The sequence below is a fragment of the Equus asinus genome, chromosome 25, assembly GCF_041296235.1.
Source record: "Equus asinus isolate D_3611 breed Donkey chromosome 25, EquAss-T2T_v2, whole genome shotgun sequence".
Classification (NCBI taxonomy): Eukaryota; Metazoa; Chordata; class Mammalia; order Perissodactyla; family Equidae; genus Equus; species Equus asinus.
In genome coordinates, this window is record NC_091814.1 from 51,005,713 (window position 1) to 51,029,001 (window position 23,289).

Genomic DNA, 23,289 nt, shown 5'->3' on the forward strand with positions numbered 1-23,289 from the left:
GCTTTTGATAAATGTTCCTAAATTATTTTTTTGAAAATTACACTAACATATGTAGCAGTGCAGGAGGGCGTCCATTTCCCTAAATCCACAGATTGATAGAAATAAATGTCATTTCATCATTTTAATATGCATTTCTTTGATTAGCAATAATGTTGAATAATTTTTGCTGTGCATATTGACTCTACGTAGTTCTCATTTTGTAAATTGCTTATCAGTTTCCTTTACCCACTATTTTCTATCCTAGTGTTAGATATTCACTCACTGAGTTGTACAAACTCTTATTACTGTAAATATAGTAATACATTATAATATATGTTGCAATTTCTTTTTTGAGGAAGGTTAGCCTTGAGCTAACATCTGTCGCCAATCCTCCTCTTTTTTTTGTTGAGGAAGACTGGCCCTGAGCTAACATCCGTGCCCACCTTCCTCTGCTTTATATGTGGGATGCCTGCAATAGCATGGCTCGACAAGCGGTGCATAAGTCTGCACCCGGGATCTGAGCTGGCGAACCTGGGCCGCCAAAGTGGAATGTACAAACTCAACTGCTGAGCCACTGGGCTGGCCCCGAAAATATTTTTTCCAGTTTGCCTTTTAATTTTTCTTATGGTGTTTTATGTAACGAACTGCAGTTTTATATTTCATGGTAGTCAAATCTATCAGCATTTCTTTATTTTATTTTTCCCTTTGGTTTCAGGCTTACAGCATCCTGAGGACTTTAAATCAACTTTGAAAAAGTCTGACTTATGATATGTAAGCTCTCTAGGAATTCATTCAGAATTTCCATGCATCTCTGTTTATGACACTGGTTCTCAAACTATGCTTCCATGGAACACTATTTTCCCCTAATTTCAGCCAAGGTGTTGTGCTATTAAAAATGAATAATAGCAGTTTTTCTAATTTTTCAGAAAAATTAATTTAATGGAATATCTTTCTACCGTAAGATTTCCCAGCATATCTTTTCTTAAATGTTTGGTGCTGCTACTTGTTGCCTTTATTACTATCTAATAAAACCTTGTGTCATATTATATTTTCTGTTATTTTAAATTTAATGTGTCAATATTAAATGGGGTTGTGCAAAGATTGCTATTACTTCCAGATGTTCTACTGACTGATAAGTTCAAGGATCCGTGTATGGCACATATTTGGTACAGTTAAAGACTAAAAGAGAGAGAATGTTCACAATGCATAAAAATTAGAAAACTGAAGACTAAGAATCCTGTTATACTGCCAATCACTTCTTACTTTCTTTAAAATCCCATGCCTTGATTGCAAATATCACTGACAAATGCACTCAGTGAAGGTGATTGACACACTCTTGTGAAATTATAATTTTCTGATGGGCTCAAATAACTTTCCTAAAGGAAAGATACTTTTTTAACCAAAAGTTCTTCTTCTTGACATTAGAGTAGAAATAGGATGAGGAAATTTATTCCTTGTTTTTTAATGCTTCCGGAGGCAGTCTTTATGGCTGTACTGGGTCTGTGAAGAACACATACAAAGGCACCTCTCAACTGGCACTCACAAATAGAAGCTTTGAAAATATCCACCTATAAAATGTGTGCATTTCCTGAACTGGTAGCTGCTTTATTCAACAGACCATTAAAAGCCCATTTAGGGGCCTCTCACAAGCTCATGTGCCCTGGAAGTTACTTAAAGTGGGTGAAGCCAGCATAACAAGAAACAAAACAAAACAAAAAGTTGGACGAACATCTACTAAAATTTAAGGAGGAAAAAAGTTCTCTCCCCAAATCTAAATTTCCTCCAACACTAACACTCTTATAAAGAACAGGTAATGTGACAAAATTGCCCCACTTCCAATCTCCCAGCCAAACTCCAACACCCCTCCTGCCCTCCAAGTATCAATCATCAGCCCAGGCAAGGCAAATGAACTTTTAATCAATAACAGCTACTGTTTCTTGTACCAGGACTGTTTATGATTTAAAAGGGGAAAAAAATTAAATCAATCCTGATGTGAATGTTTTCTCTCTTGAAGAGAAAAAGCAACAGCCTGTGTCAAAGGGGGGGGGGGTATAGTTTCACATGTTTTTAAAATATATTAAAATAAAGTAAATTTGAAATTGTTGTTATCCCCATTAGCTACAGACAGAAAAGCCACTGCACAGGGTGTTATGTATGGACAGATGGGGCATCAGACAAATGCCTTCAATCTTTGTCATCACACCATTGTATTTCCTGTTTACATGCATACATTGGTATGGATTTATAGAGCTCTAAAGGAATTTAGGGGACATCTGTCCAAAGATGGCTGCCTCAGGAACCCTGTCATTGGAGCTGTTTAAGCATCAGCAAGAGGACAAATCAGCTGTGAAGTTGTAAAGGGAATTCAAACAACAGAAGAGTTTTTAGATTATGCTGGTGGATGAAACTGATCGTATATGGAAGCCTAATATATAAAATCTAGAAAAATAGGTCTGCTCTGGCTCAAGATTCTTGCCTCATTCCTTATCCATATCTAAAAGGCAACCCTTGCCTGGAATCTCCAGGGTTTTTGCTGAAAAGATTTGCAAACCCCAGTACCTGGCACCTTTAAGGCCCCCCGGGTGTTCTGATTCTTCCCTCAATTTCCTTCCACTCCCCTAGGCTATGTCCATGTAGGTCCGACTGAACACCATAAATCTTAATAATACAGGTGGTCAGGTCTTCCTGAATCTTGAGTTTCCCTTTAGCCAGAGAGAAATCAAACTGGACTCTTTATGAAGGTTGCTGCATTATTTTGGCATGTTTGCACAAACCAGAAGTAACTTCCCTAAAGATTAACTGAAATGAAATCATCTTTCACCTAATTGGGAAAGGCTACACAGGCTTTCACCCAATTTTAAAGAGTAATGTCATGGTTGGGGGAATGATGATGGGAATGATTTTTTGACTGTTTTCTTTCACAGTTTGCTGAAATGGAACAAATCAATCCTGTCTTGCTTATTTATAAAACCTTAACACCAATGGGGTGGAGAGAATTAATGAGACAGGCACAAAGATGTGGAGATTTTCATTTCTAAACTGCTGGCACACAGACGTGCATTCGTGTCGTATAGCTTTTCAAGGGCACTGAAGAAATAAGTTTTCTGTCTCTTACAAGTTTTGGTGGAGAACATGCATTTGCACATAATTACTCACCACTATAACTGTCAATCAGAGGGAGGATCCAGCAAAGAAGCCCATACTTTTGAAGAACCAGGATACTGTACCCTCACATGTACCCACAGAAGGACACAATGATGGCTGTTGGCCCTCGGAAAAGAATGACCAGGTGACAGGTAACACAAAAGATGTAGCAGACACATGGCGCATTTAATCTTCATACGACCTCTATGAAGTCAACATTTTCCACAGATTACAGATGAGGAAACTGAGTCTCCAAAGGATCAAATGACCTGTTCAAAGAGGCACAACTTATAATCAAAAGAGATTTGAATTCAGGTCCATGTCTAAATCCCATTCTTGTCATTTTTCTAAGTAATATTTTTCTGTAGAGTGGAGGAAGAAGTTTGATCTATCTTAAGTACCATATTAACTCAGCGTATAAATAAAAGGTTTGATATCGGTCAGCCACGGTAATCATGCTACATCTGCTGTGTTCTTCTACTCTGGAACCCACTTATGAATGGTTGATGTCCTCAAAACTCCTTGAATACCTACCACTGTCATCTCTGCCAGTGTTCACTATGAGGACACTGATACCTGTGCTGAGGGTACCACCTCCCAGTGCCTTCAAAGCAGCCACACCTCAGGATGGAACTGCAGCTCACGGATCCTGTCTGTGAAAAAGCTATGCTCTACTGCTCACCAAAGGAGGACCCAATTAAAGCGTATATACCACGTTGCATCTCTTGTGCCCTAAAGCTACACTGCTTGAACGGTTCCATGTCACTAAGGTCTCAGGAAAAAGGTCCTTTCAGCTTTTGTTGGTGGCTCCTTTTCCCACGGGGCTCAGACTGGTGTCTTTGTACCTGGGACAAGGGATGCACTAGACTCTGGACTCTTTTCCATGTCCCACTTTGTCCTCTTTTACTAAACTCTTTTACTAAAGTTGTCGCAAATGCTGCCATTTTTACAGAAATAGTTCTGCCAGTTTAAGATCTTACATGCTATGTGAGAATTATCTCTTTCATTATACCCTATGAACGTCAGGTATTATGTCTTTATTTTTCATTTTTTCTGTTACAACTTATTTCATTTCAATAATTACACACCTGACGTTTAAGAGGGAAGATCGCTGCCATCAGTTTGGGGGATCCCTAAGGGGGAAATAACTCACTACAAATCAGTCTTTTTTTTTCCCCAAATTTCAGTTTTTTTTCATTGAGGTCATATTGGCTTTTAGCGTTGTATAAATTTCAGGCGTACATTATTATATTTCAGTTTTTGTATAGATTCCATTGTGTCCACCACCATCACCATATGCATACACCCCTTCACCCCTTTCGTTCTCCCCTCATTCCCTCTTCTTCTGGTAACCTCTAATCTGTTTTCCTTATCTACGTGTTTGTTTGTGTATCTTCAACCTCTTTGCAAGTTTCACTGAGATTACAAGGCTCACAGGGTTCCCAATTTCCTGTGGAAGAAATCTTCTGCTTGTTCCGATGCCTCAAATATTTGTGTGGGCCTGAGTCTTGGCTAGTTCTGCTCTATTCAAAGATTAGGAGTTTATTAAGTGAATGGATTTTCTTTGACATGGACAATTGTTCTGCATAATAGCATGAATTTAAATTATGTTTCACTCTAAAACAAAACGTGTAGAAGTTTGTTTGGTTGGTTGGTCAGTTGGTTGATTGGAGAGAGAAGAAAATCCATAATTTCTCAAGAGCAATCTTTTAATCAGACTGCTAGATGACCGACTAACGCACGAGGAAAGTCAGTACTCTATGTCAAAAGTCCTCCGGAGACAAAACAATCTCTCCTGGTAAGAGAAAAAGCTGGGTGTTTCCTCTCTTTTTCTTAAATTTTTTGGTTGTTGTAGTCTATTATTTTTCTTGGATCAGGTCTCTTAGGAAAGATGTGTCTGTTTAAGTAATTGCTTACTTCTGCACACTCCTCCAGGTTCAAGGGCAGAGCAACTCAACGGCACACTGTTTAACACTCTGCTCCAAATAAGCACCGTTCCCAGCTGTATGTTCCTTTCTGCTGGTCTTTACCACAAAGAGTTTTCCACACTAGAACCAGTCTCTGGATTCCTCTCTATCTGATCTCATTTGCTTCTTATTAAACCCAGAGCTCTTTTGAAAATACTTTAATAAGTACCTTTGATCCCTCCATGTTTTTCAAGGATTTCTCAGTTTCTTCCAAATACTCAGCTGACAGGTTTCTGGGAGAAGCCAGTCCCACTTGGAGACACTTTAAGCTATGAGATCATCTGAACACCGAGGGAAAGGGCCACTTGGGGCCCCTTGTTAGCACAGGTGGCAGGGAGCCACACTGGTCCATTCTTCATTTCTCTGGAAGTGAGTTAGGGGAGACAGGACTGTCAGACCTGCACTCCTCGCTTCCTGCAGATGAAAATGTTCTCTCAGAAACAATGGATTTTAATAAAAACATAAGCAACTCCAAGATGCCTGCTTTCCCTCAACCCATGCTGTCCCAAGATTGCTTTTTTCTTACTAGAGCAGACTTCCTCACTTCTGTAAATTTTCCGGGTGAGCACTCTGAGCCACAGGACCTTTCTACCTCTGCAGAAGCACTGTTGACCCCTTTGTGGCTGAGAGTGAAGATTCAGGCCCAGGCTAACGTTCCTGTGGCGATTTGACGGTTTTTCTGAGGTCGGGAAGTGCATTAGGGGAGGGAGCGAAGCTTCGTGGCTTCTGACCTAGCTCTGCCTTCAGCTTGCATTGCATCTTGGAGGACATCTTAAAGCATTTTTAGGTTTCAGATTCCTCATTTGTAAAATGAAAGAATTAAAATTATCAGGAATTTTCATATCTCCCCAAGGATGAATTATGATTTTAACCAGGATAGGTAGTACATTTAATTAAAAAAAAAGTTTAATGTGGCAATATGTTTTGTATTTGGAACACAACATTGGGAAAATTTGGGTACTTTTTTATAGTATAATCTATGCAAAATAGAGTTTGGTAACATGATTTTGGTGGTGAAGCATAGGTTTTGAAAGGTTGAGCAGCCAGCCCGGTGGTGCAGCAGTTAAGCGTGCTGTTCCGCTTCTCGGCGGCCCAGGGTCTGCCGGTTGGGATCCCGGGTGCGGACGTGGCACCGCTTGGCACGCCATGATGTGGTAGGCGTCCCACTATAAAGCAGAGGAAGATGGGCACGGATGTTAGCTCAGGGCCAACCTTCCTCAGCAAAAAGAGGAGGATTGGCAGTAGTTAGCTCAGGGCTAATCTTCCTCAAAAAAAAAAAGGTTGAGCGGTTACTAGCTAACCATGCTGCTGGAATGTCACAGCTCCACGCACACATCTGAAGTCTGAAGGAGCTGCATCAGCTCCGTGGTTCCTCGCTTGGAGGAACCCAGGTTCTGCCTCCTGCTCCATGATCTTAGGTAAACTCACCTTGCTCTTTTCCACTAAAGATTCTTAATCTGGAAAATAAAACAAAATAAAACCCCAAGATAAAACAGGATCTCCTTCATATTGGGCACATCAAAGACAAAGCATACGAGGTGCTTTGCTTAGTAGTAGCTGGCACAGAACTGATAATCATCAATATTACTAGTCCCTGTAGACCTGAACGTTATTATGTACACTGTTTGAACTCTCACCATTTAATTTGATCAGCTTCTTCCTTGCTTTGGTAGGGATATATGTCAATGCCTTTCTTTTTGCACGTCTGTTTGAGATATATATATATATGTATTCAATGTATTTTAGTATATACGATATATACAAAGCTCCAGATGCTAAAGTGCTTTTCTGTTCCATTCATCAAATATTTTGATTAAATATTTCTAACTGATTTTGAAAAAAATTCAATCCCAATTTACAGAAATTCTTTATAAAAATATTTATTTTCATTGTGGGACACTTGGGTTGCTTTACAAAGTAGTTCTTCAAAAGCTCAAACATTTTTTAAAGCTGATTTCGAATAACAAAGAGAGGAAACACATACTGCTATGCCAAAGTATTTCATTAAAATTTAAACTCAGCCTTGGCACAAAATTTTGGAGTTCAGGTACTCTGAGTATTTAAAAACATGGCTATACAGTTTGATCACTACAGTTTCTATATCGATTGGTAGAATATCACAATTTATTTGTACATAAGTATGAAGTATGTATGTGTCACATTCCATTTCAAGTACATCTCTGTGCCATAAGCTTCTTAATTTATTGAGAACATTATGTTTTACCAAAATTTGTGCTGCTTTGCCATTGCAAAAACATAATTCTATTTTCAGTGTCAAACATTTTAACTGAATTTACTACACTCATAATAATGTTGGATGTTTCACTGTCAAAAGAAAGAATTCCCAAACTGTTGGCTTTGATTCTAGGAAATTGATGAAAAAAGAAACACAATTGGGATGAGGTAATTTTTTACTTGGAGTGTTTGATGACACTGTCATAAAATTCTCATTATTTAACTGTGCATTTCTTCTGCTGCTCATGGAGTCACACACTAACAGCTATTGCTTTATTTTGAATTCTTGCACAAAAAAATCTTGGAATAAAAGATGAGCAAAAGTGATTTAGAATAGTCATTTGATCTAAATGAAAAGTCGTATCTCAAGGAATGATATGAAGTGTGCTGCTAGGGCTGTAAATAGGGCACAGTCTTGTAAACTGGTTGCTAACTTTTGAAGTAATTGCTGCTGCTTCTCCAGCAAATCTGTGTCTTCTGGTTTTCATGTTATCACCTATATCGTTATGACCCCATGGGGGTTGGTAAACATCAAGAAACATTTTATGCAAGTTACAGGTTCTTCATTAACTTTCTTGAGCAATCAAAATTCACTTCTTATTTTTCAACTAAACACACGCTTCCTTTTTCTTAAATTTATTGCTGCCAAAAGTGTTTATTGAAAAATGAACCATCATTGTCATTATAGTTGTAGATTTTATACTGTACAATAAATGATAAAACAATATTAAAACTGTTCAAACTGCTCTCTTCCTGCTTCACAGACACAACCGCTCTGCCTTTATTTCCTCCACTCATTTCACATGTACCTAAAATGTAATTTTTCCACATTTCTCTTTCATAGTCACCCTGCTGACTGTGACCTGGTGGCATCATGTACTTTTCAGCCTTTGCCACTGGTCATAGTATAGCTGATTGCTACACTGCATGGCCAGAAATGGTAGAGTGTTGAATATTCCCAGAACTACGTGAGATTGGAAGGAATCAGCGGTCCCTCGCAACTCATGTCTGAATGCTCTTCATATGATCAGCAAGCTGCTTTGGAAAGAGAAGCACTAAGGATGAGGAAAGGGTCAAGGAGAGATACATTGCTCATCTTTCAGATTTAGCCATATATGAGAATGAGAACCCTGTGCACTGCACTTACCTCTCACCCACTACTAGATGAGACCATGGTTGAAGCTGGAAGAACAAAGAGGAGGCCTGCCCAACTATTTACAACTTATTCTAAAGAAACCATTACAGTACAATTTCATTATACAATGAAAAATCTGGGACAGATACTAATCCAGATGGGAAACTTGGGCAATACTCATAAACTAGTATTGTCCTGGGCTTATGATCATACCACATAGTAATTTCAAAACTATCTGGACTTATTTTTTCTGGTTCAAGAAGAAAAAGTTATGGCTTATAAGTAAATGTCACTGGAAGATGGATTTTAAATAAATACCAGGGAGAGTTTCTCAAAATGGCACAGGCAGCAGAGAAATCTTTGGTCTTGGAAGTGTGAACTCTGAGCGTGGATGTTACGGAGAGGACTGCAGTGGGACAAGATGAGCTCCAGAGCCCCTTCTGAGGGTTTCAGGATTTTTGATCAATGTGCTGTTATAAGTAGATCTTCAAGGGGAAGAATCTTAGCTCTGAGAATTTTGGAATGGTTTCAGCAAATGTCAAAGAAAGAAAAAAATCTCTTTCATGGGTTCATATATTCTTCCAAAGACCTTTAATGGGTTCATATATATTGGGAGAATCTGATCATCCTTAGAGTAACCACAGAAAAGGATAGACTATTGATTAAAAGGGATCTTAAGAGGTCACCAAATCTAGAGTTTGCTGTTAGATGCAATGCTTGGCACATAACTGATTCGCAAGAATCTTCTGGAACAATTAAGCTTTCTTAACATCGTATATATAATGGGGGGTGTAGGATCTGCTCAATTCCAAACGGACCAGCAACGTCCAACTGCTAATAATGGAGAACAGAGACTGTCAGTTACTTGTCTTCTTGTGAGATAATATAGAAGTTGTGTAATTAATTGAAAGATGAGTGAATGTGAAATGAAGGCCATTTTGTGTACTATGTTTAGAGATTTCTGAGACTGTTTTTGTATTTCACTTGTGATATATTGCTTTCATTGATCTGCATTTTCTTGAAAGATAAACATCATAAAATGATTCTCCCAGTGTGTGACTACATTCTTGTCTCTTGGCAGAGAAACTTTTATGTAAACTTCATGGAACAACTGGTAAATGGCAGCTCTTTTGAACCCAAATACTCCCCAGTCCTATTATCTTCTGCAGTTCTTTCTATCTACTTGTGAAGGCCTAGGTAATAAGCAGTAGAATAGAATTCTTTTTTCTTTTTTTAAATGGATTGACCTATTCAGTTGAAACTGCAGCCAGTGAAACATGAGGCATTATTGCGACAAATAAATTAGGCCATAGCTCATAGGAGAAACAGGCTCTAAATGGCAATCATATCTCTGCATTTACTAGCTTTGTGACTTTAGACAAATTATGTAAATTCTTTTGGACGTGTTTCTCCATTCATATGTGGGAATAATAATAATTTGCAGGGTTGTTGAGGATTAAGGGAGATAATGTATGTAAAGTGCTTCGTAGGTCTTGAAGCACTCCACAGTGCTGTTTCCCCGAACTACAAGTCCTGGAAATGTTGGGGAAATTTTCACTGTGGAGTAGGATTCAATTTCATCAACGTGTTTTGAGTACTTGATGCCCTGGGCTCTGCTACAGGTACAGTGAGGAAGAGAAATTCTAAAAATGAATAGAAATTTGTTCTTACTCTCTGGAGAAGGAACAGTGAATAGCCCAGGTTGGTTCTTCAGTACATGCATGTAGTCGTAGATGAGGCTGGAATGTTCCATGTATGAGGCTATGGAGTTAAGACTTCACGTATACAGGAAGTGGGGGTAAAATGTCAGCAATGCCATCTCCGAAACAAAAACTTATGGTAAAAAAACAGCCAGTTCAGGTAACACTATTACAGGACAAAATTACAGGGGTAGTTATAATCACTCGCTACAGTTCCAGAAGGTGTGTCCCAGAACGATTTGCAGACTTCTGCCGCAGAGCCTTAAGTACAGGGCTGGGCTACCAGGGAGTGAGGAAGAACATCTTTCCTCTTGTAACCGAGCAGGAACAGGACAGCCCAGTGGGCCAAACACAGGATTAGTTTCACACTCCTGAGTTGTCCTGGCTCTGCTGTCACATTGCTTGGGGACATTTGGGAAGCTGCTTCATCTCCACGTTTCACCATCTGTGAGACAGAGTTGTAATTTTACCCAACACATACGGGAATTTAGGATATTACTACATTGCTTTGAGTTAGGGTTTTGAAGAAGGTTTTAGAAGAAAGAGACTATGGAATAACAAAATAAATCATTTTTATTTGTAATCTATAGTTGATTCTCATTATTCACCAATGCCGTATTTACAAATTTGGCTGCTCACTAAAATTTATTTGTAACTTCTAAATTAATATTCATGATTGTTTCATTTTCAGACACACAAGGAGTGGCAAAAAATTTGAGTAGCCCAATACACACATCCCCAGCTGAGGTCAGACAAGGCCATGTTCTGTCTTCTTGTTTCAACTCTCAACCTATAAATAAGTGCCCTTTTCATGGTCTATTCACTGTGATGTTTTTGGCATTTTGTACTTTTTGTCAATGATTTCATTTGTTTAAAATGACCTCCAAGTGTAGTGCTGAAACGTCGTGTAGTGTTCCTAAGCACAAGATGGCTGTGATATACCTTAAGGAGAAAGTAATCATGTTAGATAAGTTTTGTTCAGGCATGAGTTATAGTGCTGTTGCCTTGAGCTCAATGTTAATAAATCAGCAATATATATTAAATAAGATCTCTTTAAACAGAAACACACAAAAAACAAGGTGATGTGTTCATTAGTTGATGACAATGTTCTCAGAGCCCTGCAGGAACCTAACCCTGTATTTCCCCTAAGAGCAATGGTTCAGCATTTGCTAAATCAGTGATGTGGCTACTTTATAGGACATAATTACTGTAAATAATGAGGATCAGATGCATTTATTATTGGTTATCCTGATTCTTTTCCTTAGAAAAACCACCTTCAGTGATGAAGAAGAGCTTAGTGATCATTTAATCCAACTCCATAACTTTACTTTAGAGAGAATGAGAATGTAAAGATGTAACTTGTCTTAGTCCCTAAGTAAGAGTCAGGAGGAACCTGGACTAGAAGTAGTCACCCCAACCTTCGAGCCCGTCTTTCTACCCTCAGACCACACCGGTTTTCCTGTGTAAGTATGAGGGAAGTGACTGCTGTGGGAGGTGCAGTTCAGTGGGGTGAGATAACAGAATGGTTTCCCGCATGGCTTGTGCTGTAGGCCTCACGTCCAACAGTGTCTATTCCTCTGGTGACATTAATATGGTGGACTGCATATCTCACATACCTGCACTTGAAGAAACAGCTGATCCGGCACCACATTTGTGGGCAGCGTTGTGCTCTGGCAAAAGATCTATGGTGACCCATATCAGGAATAAATGAGATGAACGTTTATAGAAAAAAATTTTCTTTTAAAGTCTTTAGTATTATTCTAGGCATGTTTTGCTTATGAGAGTAAGTCAACTGATCTTGGGAACAGCTAACAAAGCTTCATTCTTTGGTACATTTTCCTCTATATTCCTGACGACCAAGCAGAAGTCACGCACTTTAAACTAAGGCAAGATAGATTTGGCTAACACTTCAGCCAAACAAGGTGAGTAAGTGAAAGATGAGACACAGGTAGTTCTCACAGGTAGAGAAGTACCTAGAGATCTTGGAGAAGCATAAAAGTGACTGGGTCCTAAATGATGCCGTTACATTCAATGAACACTCAAGGATCTGTAAGCGTGAATCACATTGCTTTGTGCTCTACTATTTATCTCTTGAGGTTATATTATATTATGGTAATACCATTATAACCCCAAATTCCTTCTGATTGCCTATCAGTTTTGGCATGATGAGATAATAAAAATAAATAAGTATTATCTATTAAAAATCATGGTCTATTTTGTCTCTAATTTTTTTCTTGGCATTTTTCCTTTTTTTCTCAGTATATATTTGGAACTATCTTTCCTGGAAACACAAAGGGCCAATAAACCAAACAGTTTCTCAATAGAAAGTCAGTATCTGAGGGTAAGAGCCTGGAGTCCAGGTCTTTGGGCCAGATCTGGAGCCAGATTAACCTGCTATGTCTCTTGGCACATGGACGCTTCCATTTATAGCCCCAGGGTAATTATTATATAATGCAGTTATAAGTGGAAGGCAAAAATTAACCCAATTTGAAGCTGTGCTGAAAAAGTGTGGGATAAATTTAAAGCTGAGGCATGCATTATTCTATCATCAAGTTTTCTTGTAGTCAGGAATAATTTGCCAAACAGCATTAGCTATCAAATGCCATTGGCATCACTTTGTCAACAGATTTCAATCTTCGGAGAGAAAAAAAGAGAATTAACACTGGGCACTTACCATGTGCCACATAGTCCTCTGGACTCTTCTATATGTTCTTATTTAATTCTCATAGGAAACAGTCCAGTTGTGTGGTTTTATCTCAATTTTATAGGTAAAGAAACTGAAACAAAGAGCTTATGTAATTTTTCTAAGGGCACTAAAGGAGCCAGCATACATATTCAAGGATATCTTGATCCAAATACCATCCTCTTTTCACTGTGCCACATGTTCTCCCCATTGTTCATCTGTTTTCCATGTAACACTTGTAGATTCCAGGCATTGCTTCTTCCTGTATGACCTACAGATCGTGTGTGTAAGAATCACCTGGGATATTTATTAATGGTGGAAATTCCCGGACTCCATCCTTGAACAATAGGTCAGAATTTCAATGGGTGAGGTTCCAGGATCTGTTAACAAGCTCCCCAAGTGCTTTTTATGCATCTGAAGTTTGAGAGACAATGTGATAGAGAATATCACAAAACCTGTACCAAAGATACTGATGTTTATAGCAGGTGCTGTCAGTGCCCTGCTCATATCTCTTGGGCCTTACTCATGTCACTCAAGACAGCCAGTTTCAACCAAGACTGCATGATTTTCCCTTGGGGTTTACCCCTAAGCCTTGGATGGGGCTCCGCTTGTGCACACGGCAGACAAGAAGTACCAGGAAATTAACTACCCCTACTCCATCACCCCTCTGCCAAAGCTCTTGACCAATGAGTGGTTGGAGCTGGTGGATAAATCCTCCAGCTCTCTGACCCCTTGGGTGGATGATTCTGAGGCTTGTGTTCTACATTGTTTTGCAGAGATCCCCCGCAAGATTAAGTTCCAGTCATCTGTCATGGTAGCTGGCTTAATTTGTCATCCTTTATTTGCTACCTTCTCTTCCTTGCGTCACTCTCTTGCTTTTCAACCAATATTTCCTGCTTGCCCTTTTACACTATTTACTCTTGAATCCTTGCCTCTGGGTCTGTTTCTGGGGAAATGCCAAACCAGTCAATGTTGAGCTAAAAACTCAATTGTAGCATTTACCTCTATGTGTTAGGCCATCATTTTTCTCTCCTTGTCATTTCACTAAGAAAGCTTTTAACCTCTGAAATAATTTCAACTATCTAGGTAGGTACATATTTAGAAAATACATAGCAAATGCTGTGTGGAAGTTGCTTTCTGGCTTCCTCTTAGCCTATCACATCTAGCCATCCCTCATCATGAAGTGAAGACTATAAGATTGTTATCTCAGTTGGACATGGGTTCAAATGTTGACTCTTCTGTTTACTAGTTTTGTGATCTTAGCAAGTTTCTAAGCATCTCTAGGCTTCTATGCTCTCATCTATAAAAAGAAGAATAAAATTTACTTCAGACACTTGGTGAGAGGATTAAACGAGTAAGTGAGGTGAGAGAGTAAATGCGAGGAGCCTGACGCACAGTAGGTTATCAGTGAATGTGTGTTTGTTTGCTGCCTTCCTTCCTCAGGGCTCCTTATTTCCTGAAGGCGTGGTGACCACTCTCGTCCCTGGTGATCTATCACTCCTTTATCTGAACTTGATGGTTCTTATTGATCATCACACTGACCATTCATTTTTATCTCCATGAAAAATTAATTAACAATAGCCACCAAGAGCTAATGTCCAATGTCTCCTCTACAACAACATTATAGATTCCTTGATTGCAGCTGTATCTTAAATTCATTTATACACCTCGACCATTATGCCTTACACATACAGGCTGCTTGATAAATATTTTTGTTGACTTGTTAATGCATTAGTGATAATTAGCAACCTCAAACTTAGTGACCCGTATTGGATCTTTACATGCTACATCAAGATTGTATAGTTGGCACCAGCCCTCAGCAGTGCTCAACTTCTTCTCTGGACCTGGCAGGGGGGAATGAAAATAAACATCTCATTCTCCCAAGGAGGGCTGGAATTCCCAGAAAGTTCAGGATGTGAAGGATGTAAAGTTTGGCAGGAGTGCTTTTCAGAGCTTCTTGCCAGACATGAAATCCTTGAAGGACCAAGTCCTGGCTAGAATCTTTCCCCAAATGAACATGGTTTTTTGGAGGAGGCAAGGAGTTTTGAGAACATGGTGGTCTCTCTGCAAACACTGGCACTTGGCTCCTGCCTATTCACTCTTACAATGGACTCTGGTCCAATGAATAATTGTTTACTTATTTCCAGCTTCCAACCATCACGCCCAAACCCTGCATTATATTGCTGATACTTATTACTAAATCCTGGAAAGCAACCTTAAATCTCCCTTTTATGTTGTTTTGTAAAAAACACATGTGTGATACCTTATTCTTTTTCAGTCAGATTTCTTTCTGCTTCCCCTAATAAATTATTTTTGGAAAATAATTTCCATGACTGCTATTTAAATTTCAAATACTTTTGCTTCCTTTTACAAAGTCAGGTCCATTTGCAACTTTCCAACTTTGTTTTATATTCTGTAATTTCTGGAGACATGAGCAAGCCGCAAGTCTCCTTTCAATATACTGGAGCGATCAAGTATTTAAATTATCACCAATGATAATTATAACCAGTGTTATGAAAAGATCTCTTTGATCCTGCCTTCCTTTGTGCCTCCACTTAAAATGAGAGACTTTTAAAAATGTTATCTCTTTTCCCCACCATTCTCTTCTCCAGGCCAAAAAGTGCTTTTGTTTTTAGAAGTGTTTCTACTGCCTGCCATTCAAGTTAATCTTGGAGGAAAGGTCACAATTAGTGATTGTTTCTCCCCAGAGGGAAAAAACCTAATGATCCATGTATACTCAGCCACATTCAATTCCCTTTAGCACTTGCACTGAGAGGCAAAAGCATCCTTCAGTTGTCAGGACAATGTATATTCCTGGTCCCACCCAACTTCAGGCTCTTCCTGTCGCAGAGCCACTGCAGATGTTAAATTGTGTGGATTCTGAAGTAGGCAGAACTAAGCAAGGTCAGCAGATTTCTTGAGGTTCCCCTAAATTGTACATGAGCCGCTCAGAGGTAACAAAGGATATCTCTTGCTTAAAGATCCAGGGAGCTTCTAATGGGGGTGGAAGGATCCATCCATAGATTTGGCACCCAGCACAACCACAGAGGTTGAGTAATATGAATAGTAGAGCTCTGAAGGAGATGGGCCTGGTTTCAATATCACACTCTGGTCCAGTGAACTGCAATGAGTTGAGGCTCTGGAAAATGAACTACAATCTGGGGAACATATGAAGAATGATCAGGGAGTGATTTATAACACTCTTCTTGGCAATGATAAAAGTGTTGGGTGAAGAGCAATATACAGAGGGAATCTATCTTGTCCTATTGTGCTCTGTAATTGTGTTCTTTTCTTGCAGCAGTTAGACACCAAATCCAGGTGTCAATTATAATGACAGCCTCCCTGTTCACTTAAGTAAAGTTCCAGACCTTTCCTGGGTCACTTAGTTCTAGAAGTTGTCTAGGCCAAGCAGCTTTGCCTAAATGAAGCTTGCATTACTTTTCTACTCTGTATTTGTAAAGGCTTTTTTACTCTCTCCAACTGGAGTTAAGATATTATTCAGCCACACTGTCTTGGAAGCATCCTCCATAAATTGACTAATGACACATTCTTAATAAATAAAACTCCAGAGAAGATGAGGTACACATTCCCTAAAAATTAAACTTCACTTCTGTAGTCACTAGAAGAAAGACATTCACATGAAATCTTATTTTTTATCTCAATCACTGGGAAGAATTAGGGTATTTTTAATTGATGGAAGAAGGAATTTATAAAAATCAAGTCTTCCTTTCCTTATAAGTAATAGCTTAGACACAGAGCAAAGGATTTTAAAAGCCAAAACCAAACTATCAAGTCTGTTTAAAAAGATTAAATTTCCTGATCTTAGGGAAAGTGGAATTGGTGCTTATTTATTCCATTTAGTAAACTTTCTGGTTATTTAACCCATTAGAGGAAAAGTTATATTTGCAGTATAATTTGGCGCATTTTCTTGAGTAATTTGGCACAATGATTAGATCCAAAAGGAAAGAGAATGAACACAATGCCCCCAAGGGAGCTTCTGGTTCTTCGTAGAAATATCTGTTTACAACTGCTAAGGCTAGGTTGGATGAAAGTTATGGACGTCCTAGACATTGATACATTAACTAGTTCTTTCCCAGAAGTCTTTGTGCTTCCTCACTGTTTTGCTGCTTGAGACAACTGCAAAGAGCTACACCCCACCATCACAGAACAGTTTCCAGTCCCAACCTCAGAAATCAGTTGATCCTCATAATTTTGAAGAATATAGGGTAGTTTCAATCAATTTGTACAAGAATCTTGTGAGAAAATGTTCTGGATGAATTATATTTCAGTATAAAGGGATTTCAGTACAAAGAGGGATTAAAGAGAGGCTGTCCGTCATCTCTCTCAGATGGTTCATTTGAGAATTAAATAACATAAGCTTGGGAAAATGTCTGGCACATAGTAAATTCTCAACAAATGCTGGTTTCCTTACCTTTTCTCAGAGCTTTGGAGTCTTATTCAAAAGATGCCAATGACACGTGATGTTCAATGTTGTTATTTAAACCAAATTTCATGTAGAGAGCAGTAGTATTTAAATGGAAAGAAACTTTTAAATAGCTTTTTTATCTGACTGTAAAAGTAATATCTTCAGTGTATAATGCTTGGGAAACCTGGGAAAGTGTAAAAAGAGACATACATGTCACCAGCGACACTATAGTTGACACATTGTTGTACAGGCTTTCTGTTGCCATTTTTAATCTTTTTTTCTTTCTTTTCTTTTCCTTTTTTTTCTTTTTTTTACAAAATTGAGGTCACGATGTTCTACACCCCAGTTTTTGTACTGACTAATATATCATAATTATTTTCAGGTCATTAAATATTCTTATTTTTAACAATTGCATAGTCTACCAATTTGTGAATATATTATTCATTTAGCTAATCTCCAACATTTAAACATTTAGGTTATTCCCAGGTTTTCTCAATTATAAATAATAATTTGATAAAAACTATTATTCAAAAATCATTGCTGATTATTTAGTTTGAATAAATTCTTAGAAGTGGCATTTTAGGGTTAAAGGGTTTGCACACTTTCAAGAGTCTTAATATATATAGGTACAGTACATATATATATGTATATATGTGGATATGTGTTTGTTTATGATTAACAGATCCCCAAACATGTTATACCAATTCGTATTCCTACCTGCAGCATACGCAAATGCTCATTTCCCAGGAGGAGAGCATTTCAAAGCCAAATAAACAATAACTAGAGAGAATTCAATCCAGAAAATAAAATGCAAAAGTTTTATCTTCCTACCACGTATTCGAATGACTGGGGAGCATGCTGAAGGAAGGGAGGCTGGGAAGACATCTTCCACACGTGTCAAATTCTGTGCAAATTCTTGAGAGGAAAAAATAAAGAATGAGTTGAAGAGTTTGTGCCGTAAGAAAGCTGGTGAGATGGAATGGCACAGGAGATGATATTGGATTCTATGCATGCCATCACGTACCTCCTTCCCTCCCTTTTACCCACAGAAAATGACAGGACTTGGACTGCTTACAACTCTGGATATATGGGAATGATGTTCCCCACATGGCCAAGGGGAAATGGCTCAGACGTGTGCATTCCTGAGGCCAGCTGAGTGGCTTGGTGTTGGCGAATTCCTGTAAGTTTGAATCAAGGTAGCCACGGGGGTGGTACTGTGTAAGGTTGATTTGGAGTTGTTCTTCTCCAGGTATAGCAGGCACAGGTAGTTTTTAGTAGAAAAACTGGTTTCCAGGCACATTGGCCATCTTTCTATGTGGGTTTGTCACATCATCATTCTTCAAATAATATTTCTTCATATTACTGAAAAGTATTCTTAATTACTGCTTAAAAATATAAACAAAGGAGAACGTAAAAATATCCCACAAGCTTATCACCCAGTGACAGGGTATCAATGTTTCCTTGATCATATATTTACTTCCAATCTTTTTTTTATGTCCTTGTGTTTCTTTTACATGATTAAAGCCATATTGTATACACAGTTTTAGGTCTTACTTTTCACTTAAATACATTGTCAACATTTTTATGTCGTAAAACAGTCTTTAGAAACTTATTTAATGGGTTTCTAATATACCATTGTATCAATATGTGCTAAATTATTTAAAATTCTCCCATTGTTGAACGTTCAATTTGCTTCCATTATTTCACTAATATGAGTAACATAATGATAAACATCTTCTAACAGAATCTTGGCTGCAGTTCCATTTATTTCCCTAAAGTACATTTTTCTAAAAATATATATTTATCATTTCTGAGAAAAGGAAACTGGATGACTAAAGCTGGAGCCAAAATGCTTACTTTTCTCTTATTTCATTTACTTTCTGCCTGTGTGTTATTGGACTATCATTTCTTTACAGATTGTATTTTTTTGTTTGTTTTAAAATAATGGGTGTGGTGTCAATCATCTTTCAGCTTCTAGAAGATTCTTTGAGCTCAACTCTCTCATCCCAACTGGTCATTATTCAAACCCCCAAACCCGTTCACCGCACATAAAACTTTCCCCACGGACTGGGCTCGTTCAGGACAGACATCTCTGTGATCCTCAAGTTTCTCCCGACTACTCCTGATGCCTCCTGCTTGGATGCTGAGGCCACTTCCTGGAATGCGGGCTCTTCTCCCTCAGATCTCTGATTTGCTCCCAGCTTTGTTCACCTACTTGTAATGGAAAACCAAAGGTGTGGTTCCCCAGAGCCCTCAGGATGGCACCGCTTTCTAATTCTGCCCAGCACGAGACTCACACCTGCATCACATTTACATGGAAGTCGAAAAGAATAACACCCTGAGCCATGTTCACAGAGCCAGTGATTGGAAAAACCATGAAATTGGTTGAAATCTATGAATTATTACTCTTGAAAATGAAACCAAAGGGAAGCAGAGCTACTGTGCACTCAAAGCCCACGTGAAGCATAGTGAGCTTTACTGAGCTGAGTTTGAAGTTTAGTGTTGAGATTGAGGTTCTGTTTCAATTGTGTGACCCTATGAAAGCAGATTTCTCTGCTTGGACTTCCTTCTCCCAACAGAAAACAGAAATTTTTATTCCCACTCCCTCACTATCATAGTATAATTTGTGAAAACATAAAAACTCATACTCAGTGGTTTGTATTCCCCGGAGCAAAAGGAGTTAACAGACGGCCATTATTCCTAGAACTAGAACTCAGATAAATCTGGCATTGCATTTGGCACTATTGCCTAAATACACAACAGCAATTTATTGTTGGCGTAGAAGCTTTTTGATGACATAAGGCATGTCTAGAAGTGCCATCTCCTTTAAGACACATCCAGCCAGCGTACATCAAACACCCCCTGCTGCTCAGATAATTGGCTTTACTTGCGTGTTCTTCAGTTTCTACTTCACTTTAGTTCCCGTGCCAGAGTTACACAACATCATACTTCATTTTTACTGAGGTCACAAGCATTGGTTATTCATTTCAATAAGGTAGAAATCTTTGTCTCCAAGCTGAAGCTTGTGTCATTATAACAACTAGCATTTATTAAGGTCTTTCCATGTGCAGTGGACCGTGCTAAGAGCTTTACAGGCATTATAACACATAATCCCCACATCCACTCCTTTGAAAAGGCACAACTCTGTTTCTCGTTATGCAGGAGAAGAAATTGAGGCCTAAAGGGCCAAGAAATATGCTAGAGCTGAGACTCCACAAACCCTGTAGAACTCTTGACTTTGAGCTTTTTAGCATATTGCAATTACTACCTCCTGGAAGAAACCCTTTCGGTATGTAGTTTTTACCACTCAGCTCACCTAAAAATTAAAAATACAGAGACTTTTAATGAAGAAAGTATTCAATTCTAGGTTGTTATTGTCTTTCTTTTCTGGGAGAGAAATTAAACTGGCTTAGGCTTGGTTGGGCTTGACAGCTTTTGTTTTGGCTTGTAAAATGCTGCACATTTGGTATGGAAATTACCCAGGGAGTGTGACTCTTAACCCGGACATGCCGTTTATGCTGGAGTCAGGGTTTTGGAACTGTAACCTCTCTTTTCATGTTTCAGAACGGGTTTCTCCTTCTGTGGATTTTTTTTTCATTCACTACAAATGTGTTCTTTTACATTCCTCAGACATGGAGAACAAACCCTGCCAGGTGAATTTAATTTATTACTCTGCTGACCACATCACTATCATGTCTTCCTTCCCTTTATATTTTTAAAGGGGTGTCATTTCCATTGAAATGTTGGTGTGACAAGTCTTTATAGGAAAATAATCTTTCATTTAATGGTGTTTTAAGAAATGTCCTTGAAAAAGAAACTAGCTGGTATAAAAATAAATCCAAAATATTTATATATATGATTCATGTGACTCAAGAATTTTATTCTTTGCTAAAATGTTGAGGCCAAAAAGATTTATATGCCAATTAAAAATTATTGAAGTATTTTTGGAAGTTGAAAGAGATTTGTTTTCTTGTAGACTCCATCAATATAACTCATCTCCCCAGAGTTTTGGGATGCTATTTACAGGCAGTCACCCAGAGTGTGCATAAGTCTATGCTGCTGCTGAATTAGCTGCAGACTGACAGTTCTCAGGATATCTTCAGAGCCTGATAAAGACTTATGCCTAAATAGATAACTGCTCCCACCTACTCAAGGATATGGACTGAAGGAGTATTTGGTGCAAGGATAAGCCAAATGAGCAAGTGTGGTCCAAAATTCCATGCCAAAGAGCAAGACCAGAGTCTTTTTAACCTAAAATTATTAGGACTATTGGTATTTTTTCTTTCCATTACTTTTAAAAACCGCACACTTAAACAAATTGCTTTGGTCAACTATCCATTTGTTTATTTTACGCATAGATATTTAGTGCCACTAGTAGAGTGGACCTCAAACATCAGTGTCCATGGGACTTACTTCAGCAGGTTGTTAAAACACAAAATCCTGGGCCACTGCCAGTGATCTTGATCCATTGAGTTTGGGGAAGTGTCCAGGAATCTTCTCTTCAACAGGCTTTCAGGACATTCTAATGCAGATGGCCCTTTGGATGCACTTTGAGAAACAATTTTGTTACATACAGGGCATAGGGTGAGGCCACAAACAGGGGTTCACAGATGGAAAAGGTCAGTTTTATTCCTCAGGAAACTTCAAATTGAAAAGGAATGTAGATTTAAACATTAATGATAAATGATAATAGCATTAGCTATTATATGCCAGGCATTATTCTAGATTATGTTACAAATCAGTTCAATGAATCCTTACAATATTACTACTCCCATTTCACAGCTGAGGAGACCAAGGTTCATAAAGATTAAATAACATGTCCAAGGGCAGGAGCCCAGGCCTGGCTCACTCCACAGCCTGGCGTTTATTTCCTGTCCTGTCCTATCTTACTACTTCTACATAAATCACAATATAAGGCAACACAATAGTAAGTGTTGTGAGAACGACACACCCAAGCTGATTTCATGGGTGCGATGGAGAAGGAGCTTACATTTATTCAGTGCTTACTGAATGCCACAATGAATATATTTTTAAAATTTAGTCCTTACCACCCAGTGAGATATAAAGTATCATTCCCTTTTACCTTCAGTTTCTTCATACATAAAGAAGACACAGTGATATGCCTTGTCCCATAGGGTTCTGAAAAGGATTGAATAAAATAGACAATGTAAAATATTGAATATGGTAGTTGGCAGTAAGCGCTCAATAAATATTACCTACTATTATTTTCACAATCACCATTTATGGTTGAGAAATTTGAGGCTCATGGAAATTAGGGAGCTTGGTCAAGGTTACCCACCAGCAAGATCTGGGCTTTGAACCCTTATCTGTCTGGCTCCCTTTACATGCTGTGCAGTCACACAGCCTCGGGGAGAGGAGAAGGCCCTCTTAGCTCTGATGATCTGGGAAAGCTTTGTGGACAAGACAGCAGTAGAGTCGGGCCTTGTAGGATGAGTCCAGTTTCAAGGGCAGACTTGATGGGAGGGTACTCCAGTTTTTGCCTGAGTTATTTAACCTCATTGAAATTATATCTATAATTTAACAAAACCCAAATCTCTCAAGACTTCAGCCTTCAGAACTTCTGCCAAAACAAATTTCAGGCAGGTTCAAGAAAAATGTCTCTGGATTCCTTCAAGATTCTCACGTGAAATGTGCAGAGAAAGCTTGTGTATTTAGAGTAGAAATGAAGATTGGACCACAAGATTACTGCAGTGGATGGAACACGATGTCCTAAGGAGGCAGGCCACAGACATCCTCATGAGCTCTGAGCGTCCACATGAGCCTGCAAAGGCCACAGCCCACTGGACATGGCGCTGCTCCATGGGGCGGAGTGGAGGAATTTCTGCCGCCACAAGCCTTTCTGGAGGAAATTCATAGGCAAGAGATGTAGCTCCTGAGCTCCTTGGAGTTACACCCACAGAGCTTAAATCTCTCGTCAGTGAATTGTTCCTTCGGTGCCAATCCATCATGGAAGAAAGTCCGAGTCTGCAGAAGCCTAAGTTTCTCCACCGGTAAAATCA

At 38.8% G+C, this 23,289-nt stretch overlaps 1 long non-coding RNA gene across 2 annotated transcripts in view; it reads left to right on the top strand.

Moving 5' to 3' along the window:
- Window positions 1–23,289, top strand: part of LOC139042013 (uncharacterized) — a 112,158-nt gene that overhangs the window by 38,062 nt on the left and 50,807 nt on the right. For both annotated transcript variants that reach the window (XR_011498197.1, XR_011498198.1), the window contains exon 2: window positions 18,319–18,449. This is a non-coding gene — a long non-coding RNA (uncharacterized lncRNA). The remainder of the gene's footprint in view (window positions 1–18,318; window positions 18,450–23,289) is intronic.